Below are 16,297 nucleotides of genomic sequence, written 5' to 3' on the forward strand. Positions count from 1 at the left end.
TGCAAAGGAAAAGCCTCACTAAACTCGGAACGCGCCAGGGCCCTTTAATTTAAATCCTATTTATTGAAAGGGGGGAGATGAATTCTTTTTTTATTAAATACAGAATTTAGTCGAGACATAAATGCGGCCGGCAATTGCATTGGAAAAGGGGATATACAGCATTTTAGGAGGGGAGAGACTAAGGGAGTTTAGAAAGGTGACGGCGCTAAAGCTGCATAATTCATTGAATCTGATACGGAACGCGATAGACCTTTAATTCTTGAGGCAGTTTTTCTCCCACCACCTCCGCGAATGCCACTCAAACGCTCCTAAGCAGGACGGAACAGATGTTTAAAAAGAGGTGGGGGTGGGGAGTCTGCCACGGAGGCAGCTAAGCGATCCCATTCTACTCACTGGCCGTTTCGTAACAAGTCTGATTAGCTTTAAAGCAACGATACAAGAAGTGATCGGCTTTTACGACTATGCTGAAAATTATCCAGAGACCTTGGCTTGTTTGCATCTGGAGTTTGGCTTGCCAGGCCCAAATTAGACTGCTGGTCTATTCATATTTGTTATTTCTTTGTTTCTGTCAAAAGACCACGTTCACAAATGCAGGAAGCCAGGAAATCTTGTGGCGCTGGCTTGTCAAAGGTACTTTTGCATGTCAGAGTGGTTTATAATATAACAAATATTGTCAAACGGAAGTAACATAAGTTAAATCAATTGAAGTATGAAGTATTTCGGTAACAGCGCACCTGATTTGTCTGTGTTCATACAGACTAAACTGCCTGATTGAACAGTGAATATAACCAGTGCATTCACCAATTAAAAATTGCAATTATCATATTGTTCTATCTTGTTTCAGAGCACTGAAGACAGTAAAGAGTAACCAAAACATTTTGCCTTTAAATTTCTATATACTGTATGTTTATCACTAATAAATTGTTTAAGTGACATGTACTCTTTTGAGATTTACATTAAACTTCCTATACAGAGGAAAGAGTTCTGAATGGATTTTTCTTGCCTTGACTTTATAACATACTGCAAGAAACCACTAAAATATAGACAAAGGAAGAAATATAAATTATCAAAAAAGGGAAGCAAAAATCATTACATAGGTTTTGTATAAAACAATTGCTTTGTAGAAAGAAAGAGTTATAACATTTAACAAGGGGAGACTAGGGGGCTACAAAGGCAACAGTGTTAAGGTAGCTTTATTTATTAAATCCGATATACTGCTACTTGCTGTTAATTCTGAAATAAACTTCCTCCTACCATCTCTTTAAATCACCATTCTCTTTCTCATTCCAGGATTATTACATGTTCATACTAACATATCTGTATCTATCTGTGCATGCTGGCTAGGGAATTTGGTGAGTTGAAAGCCACACATCTTAAAGTTGCTAACATTGAGAAACACTGCAATAGATACGAAAGACTACATGGAAATGTTTTCTAATTGGAAGAAAAATGGAAGTTAAACACACAGTTTATTTCATGCTTGTTCTATTAACTGCCCCATATAATCACTGCAAAGTATTAGAGCATAATTCTGTAGTTTGCAACTTGCTGAGTATAGTTTGAAACTTGCCAGTGGTATGTTTGACTTTAAAATTCAGTTAAGGCCATACTTTATTCACAGTGAAAGAGAAACACATAATCATGTCAATAAATTATCCATGTCTGATTCCTAGAATAGCAATGATAATCTCAGTTCAATGAGTGGCACTTTGTTCTAGCATATCCAAAGATTACCCTGTATTATGGTTAGTACATTGCAAAATGCTACTGCAGGGATCACGTTTTGAATAGTTGTGGATGCATTAAACACTTTTGAGGGTGGTCTCTTGAGTTGTGGCTGTACTTTGGACTCAAAAACTGCTGAGGAGATCTTGTCAGAATGTTTCTTCTACAAAATATTTACATAAGATAAACACTGAAAACCAACATAATGTCACAACAAATTGGAATTCTTTGTTCTAGGGGCTCTTCAATCTTTTCAAAAAGTTGCATTGTACTAAAATGTAAGCAAGTCAGAGGTTTCTGGCATTTATGTTGCAGATTTTTAAAACTCACTCAAAATAAAACTTAATATGGCTAGTTCTTGCAAAAGTGCTAAAATATGATTTATTTTAAAAAAAGAGATATTCAGTAAAGATATTGGATAACCAGAGGTTAATTCAATAAATTGGAAGGTTGCATTAATAATTAATTTTAGGGCTCCCAGGCAACTTTTCGTGCTGGGATTAGGTAATGGCATAAGTGTATTGTGTAGGATGATGTGTCCATCACAGTAGATATTTATTGTTATATTGATGACAATGGTAATTAAAACTACTGATAAATTCCCCCTATAAATGAATATACTTAAGTGAATATATATATACAATATCATACACATGCATATTATTTGAGAATGTAAGCATTTGGTCAAGGAATTTCTGGAATTATACCAAATGTACACGCTCTACATTTACCTGCATTGTAACAAGCTTGATGGATAATGGCAATGCTGAAAAGTAAAGAAGGTAAATTATGTCCATGACTCTGTGAGGTTTGGCTCTGGTCGACAGTTTGTAGAAAGATAATTTGAGATTAGATTCCATAAGGCTAAGCTGGGTCAAAGAAACTGCTGAGCTAAACACTTTCAAATCACACATTTTGGTGAGCTAGCTGAAATGAAAAACAGAGTGGAAAAGTAGGCAGATATTTCATTAGGTGTAGGGCTTAGAATATTATTATACTGAGGTTTGTTAAACTTGCTGGCATAGTAGGAAAACAATGTGTAAAAAGAAGTTCAGGACTATTGAACTGGTTAGAAGTTTATTACTGTGACAGAACTAGTATGTGTCACCAGGAAACTCATCATTCTAACAGTGTCGGAGAAAGATTCATCCTCATTTTGACAAGTCTTCTTTCTGTCTGATTTTTTTCTCTGTTCACTCCCCATTCTCACTCCACAGCAATAATTATAACCAAAGCATGAGTGTGAACATGTTCCGGAATTCTCAGAATATAAAATAACATAAATTGATAGTGAAATGAATTGATAAAACAGGCAAGAAAATGTACTCCTTTTGCCTTGATTTCCATACTATTTGCTGAACAATCCAACTCAACTAAAAGAGTTTACTGGAATGGGAAATATGTATAGCCAAAGCAGGAAGAAATATAAAATGACTTTTTTTGTTTGGTTTTGCACTTTTTTATAGTGTGTTAAGGTATTATCCATATAAAAAAATGCAGTTCTGTAACTATTTGTTCTCTTTTTAATTTGATACTATTTTTGTCCAGGCATTTTGAGCTCTTTGCTTACCTTTAGATGGCAATTCTGTGTTTTTATTCTACGTACGGTAGGATAAAGGATTTTCTACGTTTTAAAAAAGTAATATACACAATTGAAAACTATAAATATTAACCCAATCAAAAGTAGAATGAAGTGTTAGACTAGAGCAGTGGTTCTCAAATAGTGGGGCGGGCCCCCCAGGGGGGGCGTGAGGCTCCGTAAAGGGGGGCTCATTTGACCTCGGCAAATACTGTCATATTGGACGCACGTGACACACGCAAAGGACCCGATTGGATAGACAGTCACGCGGGGGGGCGCGAAATGTTTTCTTCTTCCTAGGGGGGGCATGACAGAAAATAATTGAGAACCACTGGACTAGAGCCAAGAGACAGAAGTCAGGCAAAATATGGAGAGAGAGGGAGAGGGAGAGAGAGAGAGAGAGAGAGAGAGAGATATTAGTTTTCACAAATCACTTGAAGGGGTTCCTTACACGGCCTATTATTTACATGAGAGGTGGGAAGACTTTCTGGTGATGCAAAAGACTTAGGACTAAAAACAATTCTGCCCTTGGGAATATCTTTCGGATATTCCCCCTCACATCTTAATTTTAACATTAGAATGGGGGGGGGGGCGGGGAGGAGAGAAGAGTTATGTTGCCACTTCTACAGAAAAGCAGAAATCCTTACAATCCTTCCTCTGATAATATTATAAATCCTCCCTACCTTCCGCTTCTCCCCTGCCTATATTATTGCATGCTTAGGGGCTACATATCCATGAAGTATAATTTCAGATTGAATGTGCCAGGAAAGATTGTGATTATGGCCTCTTTGTATGGATAAATTTCTTTGCTTCGCTCCTCCAAAACGAATTCCCTGGCATCCCTCCCCCCCACAGTGTCGTTGGAGATCCAGCATTTGCTTGAACAAGGCAGCAGAGTGAAATCTTTGTGTTTCATTACAAGAGAGATTTGTCTGCCTGTTTGCGTTGCGCGGCCTCCTTGATTTCCACAAGGTCTGACTCGGCTGCACGTCCTACAAACCAAGGTGGTGAAGGAGTTTTGCTGTGCACTTGTGCACCCACCCATCTTTCCTAAAACAATTTTATGCTACCCACTAGGGGGCAGCCTATGCACATCTGAGCCACGAGGGGCTTGCGATGTAACATAGCCAACCTCTGTTTAACGAGGAATAATTATTTTAGGAAGTAAAAAGTAATGTTGGACTTCGGATTATTGGGAGTTGGACAATACTACTTTTTTATTCTTGAATGCAACACATTTCTCTAACTTCATATTTAATTATCTTATTATCTAGACACAATAATAATAGTTTGTAGGATGATTACATCCTTGCTGTTAAAAACAGTCAATTTAGGGTTCGTTATCATTTCAGAACTGATTAGCTAAAATATTAAAGAAGAAAATATTATTTTTGTCTTCTTATGCAATATTTTTCATTTTCACTTTACATGTTCTGTGTCAATCTGAATACAATACTTGCTTAGTGGTTTGTTAAACACAACATTTTTGTATTTAAATGTCGAGGATCCCATCTGGTGAAGCAATAATTAATGCACATGAAAGAAGTTCAGTAATAAGAAAAAGTTACAAGAGCTTGTTGTGTTTTATTGTGAAGGATTAAGACAAATCAAAATGCTAGTTCTCTAAAGCCACAGGTATTATGAGGATTGTCACAGATTTTCCATGAATATTTCTTTCCAGCAAATGAATGTGACTTATGATATTTAGAATCGTTTAAAATATTGGATCGAACACAACTAATATGGAGAAAAAGGAAAAAAAAAAATTGGAGAATGCGGGCATCGATCCCGCTACCTCTCGCATGCTAAGCGAGCGCTCTACCATTTGAGCTAATTCCCCTTCCGTGGTTTTGTTTTTTTTCTTAAGCCCTATATAGCAATATTGAAGAACTGATCCAAACTATTGGTAGTGTTTCCTCGATCTGTTCCGAGTTCTGTGAATTGTCCCAAATTTCGTTTCCTCACTATAAAACAAGCACGCAAAGGAGGGAAGAAGGACTGGGAACGCAACCTCGCCAGAAAGCGGGATGGGGGGGGGGAACTACACTTCCCATGACCCTTCATAGCGCATGCGTCGCGCGGTCTTGCCGAGCGCGCCTCCGGGAGGAGAAACTCGAAGCGCTGCGGACGGCGGCGGGTTTGCTCCTGATTCGGGCTCGCTTTGCATTGGGCGAGGCGGCGACGGTTGGCGCCGTGGGTACTCGCCTTCTCGCTCCTGGCGGCAGAGGATGAAGAGCGGGGAAGAGGACGAGAAAGACATGGCAGCCGGAGCAGCGCGGACCCCTCGCTCGGTTTGAGGTGAGCTTGAGGAGGGGAGAGCCGGCGCCGGTGGTGGGTCGGTGCGGCGACGGGAACAGACAGAGGTGGCCGCTGTCCCCGTCGGAGAGGCTCGGGAAGAAGCGTTTGTGCCGCTCCGAAGGGGCTCGGGAAGAAGCCGCCGGCGGAGGGGAGAGAGGGCAGCTCCGCAGCTGCGGTCCCCGCCGGGATGGAGGTGCTTGGCCGCGCGCGCGCACGCACGCGGAGAGAGCGCGAGGCAGAGAGAGCAAGAGAGCCCGGACGGGGTGACCCGTTTCTTGGGTGGCGCGTGTGGAAAGGGAGCGGGGAATGGGGACCGGCGGGCGGGCGTGCTGCTCTGGGCCGCTCGGAAGAGTTGGAAGGCTCCGTGTTAACGGTGAAGGGCGTGTGGCTGCGAGCCTTATGTAGGCGGAATTGGGGACCGTGTCTAGGAGGGGGCTGGAGGGTCTCTCTGTGTGTGAGTGAGTGTATGAGTGTGTGTGTGTGTGTTCAGCGGTAGGAGGATGGAATTCGTTTGCTCTGGGTAGCAGCTTGGTCGGGGAAGGGGGTGTGCTGTGCCATTGTGTGTGCACGGGGAGCAGCGGGCTTTGGAAGCCTTTGTGGGATTCTGGGCAGGTCCCGTTTGGTTTTGGGCTGGGAAGACGGGGAAGTGGAGAAAGGAAATAAGTAGGAATGGTAGGTAACCCGGTGGAGATGAATATTCAAGCCTAGCCTGGGGACACCGGATGTATGAGACAGAGACACACAGAGAGAAACGGAGACAGAGAGAGAGAGAGAGAGAGAGAGAGAGAGAGAGAATGCTGTGGAGTGTTGCACTTCTGATATCTTCATGAAGCTCAACTTGAGGAACTTTTATGTGCATGATAGTTAAGTTTGTGCTGTGGATACCTTTAGAAAACAGAACTCTTCCTGGAGGTGTGGGAACCACTAGAACAATGAGCATCATAATGTGCTGATGTTATCCTTGAAAGAAAATATGATTCTGAAAGTAACAGGATTTTTTGAACATAAGGGGAAGAGAAGAAAGGGAATGATTTATGTTCTTTCTAGCACCCCTGGAAATTAGCAGCAACCTCCACGATTTGGACAAAGCCACTTGACAGACATGTGAAGATTGCTGTTTGTCATTTTTTTACAGAGACCAGGAATAGCACTTTAGTAATCTAAACCTCCTGTTATGAGATGGGCTTGGTCCAGGTGTTTGTCTCTGTGCCAGAAAAACTCTTGTCAGTATGAACACATACATTCACACAGTGGAAACTTTAAAACAGCTCATTGTCTGTTCTCATTCTTAGTGGGTTTTTTAGTTCTTCCTCTGACTAATAGTAGGCTTTGAGTTTGGTTGAATTACAAGTGATTACTTGAACTTGCTATGTAATTGAACTTGCATGATGCAATTACTTTTCTTTTGTAGTAGGAGCAGCAGTATAGAAAAGATAAGCAAAAACAATTGGGCTATATTTTTTAATACAGAGAGCAATTTACACCGTGTTCTAAAACAATTTCAATTGTATAGAGAGGATGGGCTAAATTAATATACTCAAAACTAAAAACTTTCAAATGTAGGCAAACTTCTGTATATTGAGACTAAGTCACATTCTTTTTATTGCATCTTTGGTCTGATTCATGTGTTACCAAATCATGGAAATTTAATAAGCAATATAGTTGTGATGGGAATTATGAATTTTGATCTAAGAGTTGTATGAATGAAATACTAAAATACATTAAATAGTATTTAGAGAATGTTTGGCATCTTTTCTTGGTTTTCTCATCCATTAGTATCAGACTTGTGAGGTACGTTGGGTTAGAAACCAGATAAGGACCATTGGAATTGTACTTTCTTGTTATAGGGTAAAGTAATGTATTGTAATCTTGAAAGTCTGACCATGTTTCTTTCCTTCTCCTCCTTAACCAAAGAAAGTGAACTCAAGTCAAGATCTTTTTCCATGTCCTTCTCTCTTTCAGGGCTAAGTCAGTGTAATCATCCTTGCATTCCTTCATCAAGTTATCTCCTCTACAATTAAGAAATGTTGATGAAGGTTAAATTCTGTTGAAGGTGTAGGATAAATATTATTAGCTACATTTTACCAAATTGATATATTTTTGAAATGATCTTTAGATTAAGAGCCTTATGCATAATTTTATACACTATAGGTGTGTGTAGTGTAATGTAATGATCAATGTATTGACTAGGACTCAGGAGCTCTGGCTCCCTTAGGCATAGCTACGCATTGAATGACTTTGGGCCAGTTATTATAGGCTAATTATTATAATATAACCCCAACTTTGTAGAAATGGCTTGAATACTTCTTGTGTTCAGTCTATTTCATACTGAAATTATTATTTATACAATAGTCAGGATATAAGGAAAATGATAACTTCATATATAAGCTGATCCTGAAATTGTTAAACTAGCTATTCATATTTTGTAGAAAGTTGTAATGTGTGGCAGTTGAGATTGCAGTGTTTCTTAACATTACTAAGTTTGCATTTTTATAAGCAAGAAAACAGACATGATGTTAAGAGAAGAGCAACTAAGATGATCAAAGGCCTGGAGACTAAAACATATGAAGAACGGCTGCAGGATTTGGGTTTGGCTAGTCTAAAGAAAAGAAGAAATAGGGGTGACATGATAGCAGTATTCCAGTATTTGAGGGGCTGCCACAAAGAAGAGGAGGTCAAATTATTCTCCAAAGCACCAGAGGGCAAAACAAGAAACAATGGTTGGAAACTGATCAAAGAGAGAAGCAACCTAGAATTAAGGAGAAACTTCCTAAGAGTGAGGACAATTAACCAGTGGAACAGCTTGCCCTCAGAAATCGTGTGTGTTCCATCACTGGAAGTTTTTAAGAAGAGACTGGACAGTCATTTGTCTAAGATGGTATAGGTTCTCCTGCTTGAGCAGGGGGCTGGACTAGAAGACCTCCAAGTTCCCTTCCAGATTCTATTCTATTCTATTCTATTCTATTCTATTCTATTCTATTCTATTCTATTCTCATCCCCATTCCATTCCATTCCAATTAGACCACTGGATTTTTCTCTTTTTAGTCAAGCTACTAAATTTTACATACTATATATGCAAAGAAGAGTATAGTCTTGATTTTTTGCTTTGAAGCTTCAATATCAAGTAGTTGTGACAGGACATCATTCTTATACTAAGTTACTTTTTTGAGTAAATGAGGGCATAAAAGTAAAACTTATTAGCTTATTGAGAATAAAGGATTGCAATACTAGGAAGCAAAGCATATGAAATAGAAGCAGTGAAATTCCTTTCTGAATCAGACTTGCTAGTGAAAAGTAGCCCTCTCTCAGTATCAGAAGTTATTTTATTAACAGGTATTGTCTTACTGAATTTATATTATTGATGAAAGTTTTTTTTTTTATTATAACCCCTCCTCACCTTTGTTTTTTATTTCTGGCTTTAATTGTTTTGCCTGAGGAAGAATTTTTAGAAACCCAGAAGTTTGCTACTATCGTATTATAAAATGCTGGTTGGCCTAAAAATGGTATTGTTTCTGTGGATTTTGGGTAAACTTTTTTATTGTTTTTGAAAAATAGGAGACACCACTTAAGAATTATTTCACACTAACTTTAATACAGTAGTGTGTCGAATGAAATTAATAGTGATGTTGAAATTATAACTTCTTTGCAGTTTTACATGCATGAAACATGATTTTGTTGCCCTTCCCAAATGCATCAGATTTGTTTCTTTATATTTCAGGACTTAAACCAGCTCTTAAGATCTTCCAAAGATATTATGGAAGTTTCTTTCTCTGTAATTAGACCAAATGAATCTTGTTTCTATTCTATTCTATTCTAGTCTGGTATTCCCTTGAGTGCTCTTCCTCAGCAAACTATTTTTAGTAAAGATAAAATTTTATTTTCTACTGTTGGTATAGCTTTCTGATTCGCCATTGTTTATCATCCTTCTGTCCATTCTATCATGTAGTTACTAAATTGGATGGGGAGATAACTTTTCATGGGAACTGTAAACTCCTAAAAGGCTACTCATGGGCATATTTGTTTTGTTTTCTTTATTCCTAATTTATTTAACAACTTACGTTAGAAGAATAAGAAACAACTGAATGAATATAATGGGAAGATTGGCAATGTTCTATCAGACACCAATACGAAGTCCTAAATTAAACATCCCAAAGTGCCTGCTAGTTCTGTTTAAGCAACATGAAAATACTTCCAGAGTGAAGTTCGGCTCAGATTCAAATGGAGATTATTTGCCTTTTTATGTTCTGATGTTAAACAAATTGCTTAAAACTCTTTTCAGCAAGTAGAATCTGTATAAATTCAACTTTTAGTATAAGTAGTAACTATAAAACGAAGCTGGCATTACATCTATTACTAAAAGCAATTTAAGAATTTATAGTTGTCAATTTAGCAGTGGGAAAACTGAGTATTTCTAAATTCCAAGGTATAGGAAGTATATAACTATTGGCTAATGTTTATTATGTATTAAGGAAGATAGCTTAAATAAAGTATAGGTTATCATATTCCATTAAGCTATGATTTGTTTTAACTATGTTTTGAAAAAACACATAGTGGCCTATTGCATTAATAATACTAAACTATGCTTACTTTTCACAATGGTTGGATTCATACATCACTCTGAATTAAAATATGATGTAATGCATTAGAAGATCTCATTGAATTGATATTTTCTTTAAACCACGTCTTTGATTTATTGTGCTGCTAAGGAGATCAGATGCTTTACATTATTTTACTGTCTGAAGTATGTAAGTTGTGATCCCATGCAATACATTTCATTACAGTGGGAGGGTGGCAATGATGTCCTTAAGTTTTGGTTGAATTAATAATATTTTTTTCTTTGAAATTCATCCATAAGATACGAGAAACAGAGTGACATACAGTTATAAACTCTTCCTTGCAACAGTATTACTGTTTCAGTAGTAATTAGTAATTATTTGTCACAATTGATGATTTTTTAGGAAGAAAGGAAGACTAAGATATAAATCATTGGCTCACTGCTAGAAATAAGAGCAGAAAGGAAGGCTTTTACTCTTGAATGATATACAATGAAAATCTTCCTTCTATAGGCCTTTAGAACCATTAATATTACACCTTGATTCAAAGTAAATACCTGAATGTGTGTGTTTGTGTCTGTATGAAATCATAGTACTATCCTCTGTTGAACAGTTATTCCCTTTAGCACATACAGGCTTCCCTTGTCTTAGACGTTTCTTGGCTTCAAACCAGGAAAAATGTCTATGAGGCATGTAAGATCCATTCAAGAGGCCCAGCGAATATATATATGAAAGATGAATTTTTTCTCTACATGATATTTGTATATGGAATATCAAAGCATATAATCTTGTTTTAAGAGTTCTGTACAGTAAATTCAGGTCAATTTTATTGGGCCCTTTCCTGATATTTCTATGATAGTTTATTTATTACTGAATCTGCTCTTATATAACTTTCTGTATTTTTTTTTTTTTGCTCGCTTTTGTGCTTTTTAAAAATATTTTTCCCATGGAAAATTCCTGACTCCCAAACCACCACATCTATCCTTTTCTTTTTGTAGTTAATATTGTGAAGCTATTCTTTAGAACATTGCAGAGAAACAGAACAATTAGGATTGTTGAGATAGATTTATGTCAGTCATTGAACTAATGATCCACTTGCTCTGTGTTTTGGCCACTGAAACACTTCCAGATGGTCTAAGAGATGACAGAGTTGAATAATTAGCTGATGAGTTGAAGTTGCTAAATATTGCTAGTTCTAAGTAAAACACAACAAGGGTTAAGATGATAACATAAACATTTTATTCCATAAATTTGGATTTATAGGACTTCAGGTTTAATATAAATGTGTAAAACCCAATTCTTCAGTTGTACCAGGTAAATATTGTATGCAGTCTATTCAGAGATTTGCTAGTAAAGTGAAGAAATGCAGTTATTAATAATTCCATTACAAGTGATTTACGTTCAGATATAGGAATTCTAGTGAATTTAATTGAGATAGCCAGGAGATTAAAGTTTATCTACATTGACTGTCTCATGGGTCTGTGACTATTTGCATTTGTCTCACTGATCTACAGTTATACACATTCAAAACAAACTCTTTTTCTTATTATCAGAATCTAATTTGATACATGTTTGAATGAAACTCTAGAACTAGTTAGCAGGACAATATGTAGATGATTTAATATTTTCTTTCTTTAGAGGATAATTATTGTCTCTGATCAGTTAAGAATATCCTCTTAATATACTTAGTCACTAAGAGAGACTAATACAGTGGATCTTAAAGTAATAGCCTGTATTTCTTCAGAAAGCTTGAATATTTAATATGCTTGTGGTAGCCATGAGTGGGTTTGATGTTCAGTTTTATGTGATTTTATATTGATTGGGCACAATAGATGCAGCAGTATTTTTAATTTCCTATTGTTTTCAGACCTGTAATTAAATTGATTTTTTTTGCTTTCTTGGAAATTTGTAGAAATAAAAACAGTACTACTAGACATTTTCAAGATATTATTATAAAACAGGATTGGATGCTATCCCCAAGATCTTATTTATTGCAGACTATGAAGTGATTGGAGACTAATAACTGTCATTTTGACTGTATAAATCCTTAGATCAAATTTCAGAGGTCATGAATTATGGATTGCCAAACTATGATGGTATGTATAGAATGGAAAAAGTGATAAACGTATAGCATACCCTTCATTCAGTCCTACATACCTGGCTTAGAGTAGTGTCAATTCATTTGAGATACTGATATGATCCCTTTAGATTAGTGTTTAAAGTATGACCACTTAAAAATTGTTGATTCATGCAAAGATTTTTGTTGTTAATTGCGAAGTCGTGTCCGACCCATCACGACCCCATGGACAATATTCCTCCAGGTCTTTCATGTTTTGTGTTTCATATTATAGAAGAACTAGATAATTGAAAGTATTGTGGATGTTTTTAACTTCTCTTGTTAAACATATTAAATGTAGTTAATTCCCTATTTTCTTGTTTAAAAATACCGTACATTGCATCCTATCTGAGATATTTTTCCCCCAAAGAACTCTTTCTGCTGAATCTTTAAAATGAAAATGACAGTGTACAACAATTAAACCAATAAATCTTACAATATTAGCAAGGGCACTTAGGCACTCTTAATTTTCCTAGAATTGTGGATGGAAGCCAAGTCTTCCAGATTAAGCTTTAGAGATTAATTTTGGAGAACTCTGCATGAGGTTGGATAGAGAGTGTTACTGGCTTACTTTTAATCATTTGCAATTGCTTTGTTTCCCTCTCGCCCCCATTCAAAAACACATAGAGGAGGTATATAAGCTGTATGTGCTTTTGAATGGGAATGATGATAGATTGATGTTAGATCATTTTTATGACGTATTCCACTAAAATTAAAGAAGTGCTGTGTATTTGGCAGCAGAAATTGTTAACATAAATTGATAAATTTATGAATTTTCTAAGTGATTCATCTGCTAAAACTGGAAGAATGTCCACAAGAGTCAAAATTGCTTCTGTTGTTATAGATTGCAAACATTTGGGCCCACATAATCTAAAAAAGCAAATATCTGAGGTGATTAATACTGTGTTAAAGTAATACTTTGATCATTTTTACAGGGAACATTGATAAAATATATTAAGCTGTGGTGATGCATTATTTAGAATGCAGTATTGCAGGCTAACTCTGCCCGATGCCAGGAGTTCCATCCTGACTGGCTCAAGGTTGATTTAGCCTTCCATCCTTCTGAGGTCAGTAAAATGAAGATCCAGATTGTTGGGGGCAATATACTGACTCTTTGAAACACTTAGAGCAGGAGTCCCCAACCCCCAGTCCCTGGACCAGTACTGGACTGCGGCATGCCAGCAACTGGTCCACACAAACAAGCAAAGCCCCATCCATGAGATGTAGGCAGCATACAAAACCACGCATCCTCCGGTCCATGGAAAAACCTCTCTCCACTAGTGCCCAAGAGGTTGGGGACCTCTGACTTAGAGAGTGCTATAAAGCACTATGAAGTGGTATATGTCTAAGTGCTGTTGATATCATATTTATGTATTGATTAATTTGAGTTGTATAGGTGCCCATCCCATCTAAGCCAATTTTTCCAAATGTAAGTAATTAATTTCTATTCTCTTTACACCAGGGGTGTCAAACTGTCAACCCGCAGGCTGGATGCATCATGCCGAAACCTCGCCCACCCTATTGCCAGCAATGGAAAAAAAGTTGTGATATGTCCTGATATATCATATGACCTTGCAGTTTGACACCCCTGCTTTACACTGAGAAGTGAAACCTGTTCTGACAGCTAACAACACTGAATATAAAAAGAGCAAATGTCTCAAATTCTCAATATATGTGTAATTTATGATCATACTCTCTAACATAATGTATGTTTATTTGTTTATAAGATTTTAATACATTAGAGCTGCAAGTAATCTAAAAATTGATATCTGTAAAGGTAGTCTTTAGATCAAAAAAGACATACTGAACTGAATATTTAGAGGAAAATTAATATTTTAGAAACTTTGCTGGGCCCTTGATAAAATAAATGATATTCTTTTGTATTTGCTAAAACATATTTTCAGAAAAGTAATGCACTATTTCAGTGATTTATTTAGAGTAACTCTGGCTCTCATTTTTCAACTGCTGGTTAGAAATGTAGATTCTAATTTCTCTTGGGTTTTTTTCCCTTTCTTTTTTGGGTCAATGAATGGCAACTTTTGCTAGCTGGAAATTTGCTCTCATGAGCTGTCTGATGTTAGCATAATTACTTCCTTGTTAAAGTCCAATTATTTCTGTAAGTATGGGCTTTCTGCCCTACTGTATTAGCCACTTGAAAAGACTGGCATGCTGAAGCACACAGTGTTAGATCAGATTTTATCTTTAGGGTCAGGCTAAATTAACTTTACAGTGTGGTGATAGGGAAGCTATCCTTTTTGTTGTATAATTTGAACAAACTACAGAATGTCCAAATAGGACTAAATGATTTTATTTGGGAGACGGGCAGTTTCAATGTAAGCATTCTTTGTCAAAATTGTCTGTTGATATACTTTTATGTCTACAACATGTAAACATTGGCATGCCAGTTTATAAACTTAAATCATACTTCCCTCTTTGCGCATCTTTTTTTCCACAGCTCAGAAACTGCAGGCCTTATAATCTCCCCTCATAGAGGAGCTTTTACGCTGTATTGCTTTGTTTGGTTACTTGTTTGGTTTCTTTTCATTTTTAACATTTCTATTTTTAAGCTGATAACTTGTGCACAGTATTCTGATGAAAATGTATAACACATTGTATAAAGTCATTCTGAAACTACAGTTTTATTTTTACGTCATTTCCTAAGCTTCCCACACATGAAATTTGTTTTCTGTACAGAAGGTCTCTATAATTTCAGAGTTATCCTTTAGTTTTTTTCTATGCTCCAAGATTATTATCCTAGTTGGAAAGTATTTTGACAAACCGTATTAGCAAATATGTTTGTCTCAGTCTGCATTGCTTTACATTTGCTTACGCTGAGCTACATGGTTTGGAAGACTCATTTTGAGAGTTTTTCACAATCTCTTTTAAAAACAACTTTAAATAAATGTGTATTGCCAACAACCTTCACCATTTTCTTATTTACCCATAATTCAGACTATTTATAAAATTAAAAATTACTTAAGTTCAGTAGTGGTTTTGTAAGGCTTCACTGACTTGTACCAACTTCAAAAATTATTTAAAAAAATGTTTTAGATCTCACGAGTACACAGTATTACACTGATATTCTTAAAGCCACTACAAGTGGTCCTTGACTTACAATAGTTCATTTAGTGACTGTTTGAAGATGTCACTGAAAAGAGTGACTTATGACCGTTGTCATACTTACAACCATTGCTGCATCTCCATGTTCATGTGATCAAAATTTCGATGCTTAATTCATATTTATGACAGTTTTAGTATTCTGGGGACATGTGATCATCTTTTGTGTCCTTCTGACAAGCAAACTCAATGGGGAAACCAGATTCACTTAACACCTGTGTTACTAACTTAACAACTGCAGTAATTCACTTAACAACTGTAGCAAGAAAGGTTGTAGAAAGGGACAAAACTCACTTAACAACAGAAATTTTGGGCTCAGTTATGGTTGTAAGTCAAGGACTATCTGTAGTATCTTGTTCAGACTTCTACTACAGTCAGAAAAATGTTGCCATAAGAATCACATTAACTTTCAGGAGTAGAATCTTAATATAGTAGCAGCTTTTTTTCTAGCTCATGTGGAACCCTAAAAAAAAGTGTGCTTTAATGTAGAACAAAGAGATACTGGGGTTTCACAAGTGCTTTTTCTTAAGAAATTTAAATTTCCTTTGCATAGATTATAAATATTCATTTCTTAGATGAGAACTAAGTTAGCCTGATAAGTGCTATTCAGGATATAAATACCTTTATCTGATAAATGGATTGTATGAAATAGATATTCCATTCATGTAGTTAAAACTTGACTTTTGAACACTCATTTTATTTTATTTTTTTAAAATCCTACTTTTACTATCAGTTTAATTTAAGGTGGTGAACATAGCTAATACTCTTTCCTTCTCTGATTTTCCCTACATCAACAAATCTGTGAGGTGGTTGGGCTGAGGGAGACTGGCCCAAAATTATCCAGCTGGTTTTCATGGCTAAGATGGGACTAGAGCTGGTGTATTTTATGGGTTCCAATGTTAAGAGTAC

At 36.6% G+C, this 16,297-nt stretch overlaps 1 protein-coding gene and 1 non-coding gene across 4 annotated transcripts in view; one reads left to right on the plus strand and one right to left on the minus strand.

Moving 5' to 3' along the window:
* Positions 1-253: 253 nt before the first annotated feature.
* LOC120302593 overlaps positions 254-16,297 on the plus strand; it is a 101,823-nt gene continuing 85,779 nt past the window's right edge. For 2 of the 3 annotated variants that reach the window (XM_039331237.1, XM_039331239.1), the window contains exon 1: positions 5,392-5,602. The gene's annotated coding sequence lies outside the window, so the exon portion shown is untranslated. Of the gene's footprint in view, positions 631-1,290; positions 1,353-5,391; positions 5,603-16,297 lie in introns of those variants that run through there. The other variant, XM_039331238.1, reaches the window with a different exon arrangement.
* TRNAA-AGC lies at positions 5,072-5,144 on the minus strand. The gene has a single exon. It is a non-coding gene; the product is annotated as a tRNA-Ala (tRNA).

The sequence above is a fragment of the Crotalus tigris genome, unplaced genomic scaffold (genome assembly GCF_016545835.1).
Source record: "Crotalus tigris isolate CLP2741 ecotype Arizona unplaced genomic scaffold, ASM1654583v1 scf7180000024436.1354646, whole genome shotgun sequence".
NCBI classification, from domain to species: Eukaryota; Metazoa; Chordata; class Lepidosauria; order Squamata; family Viperidae; genus Crotalus; species Crotalus tigris.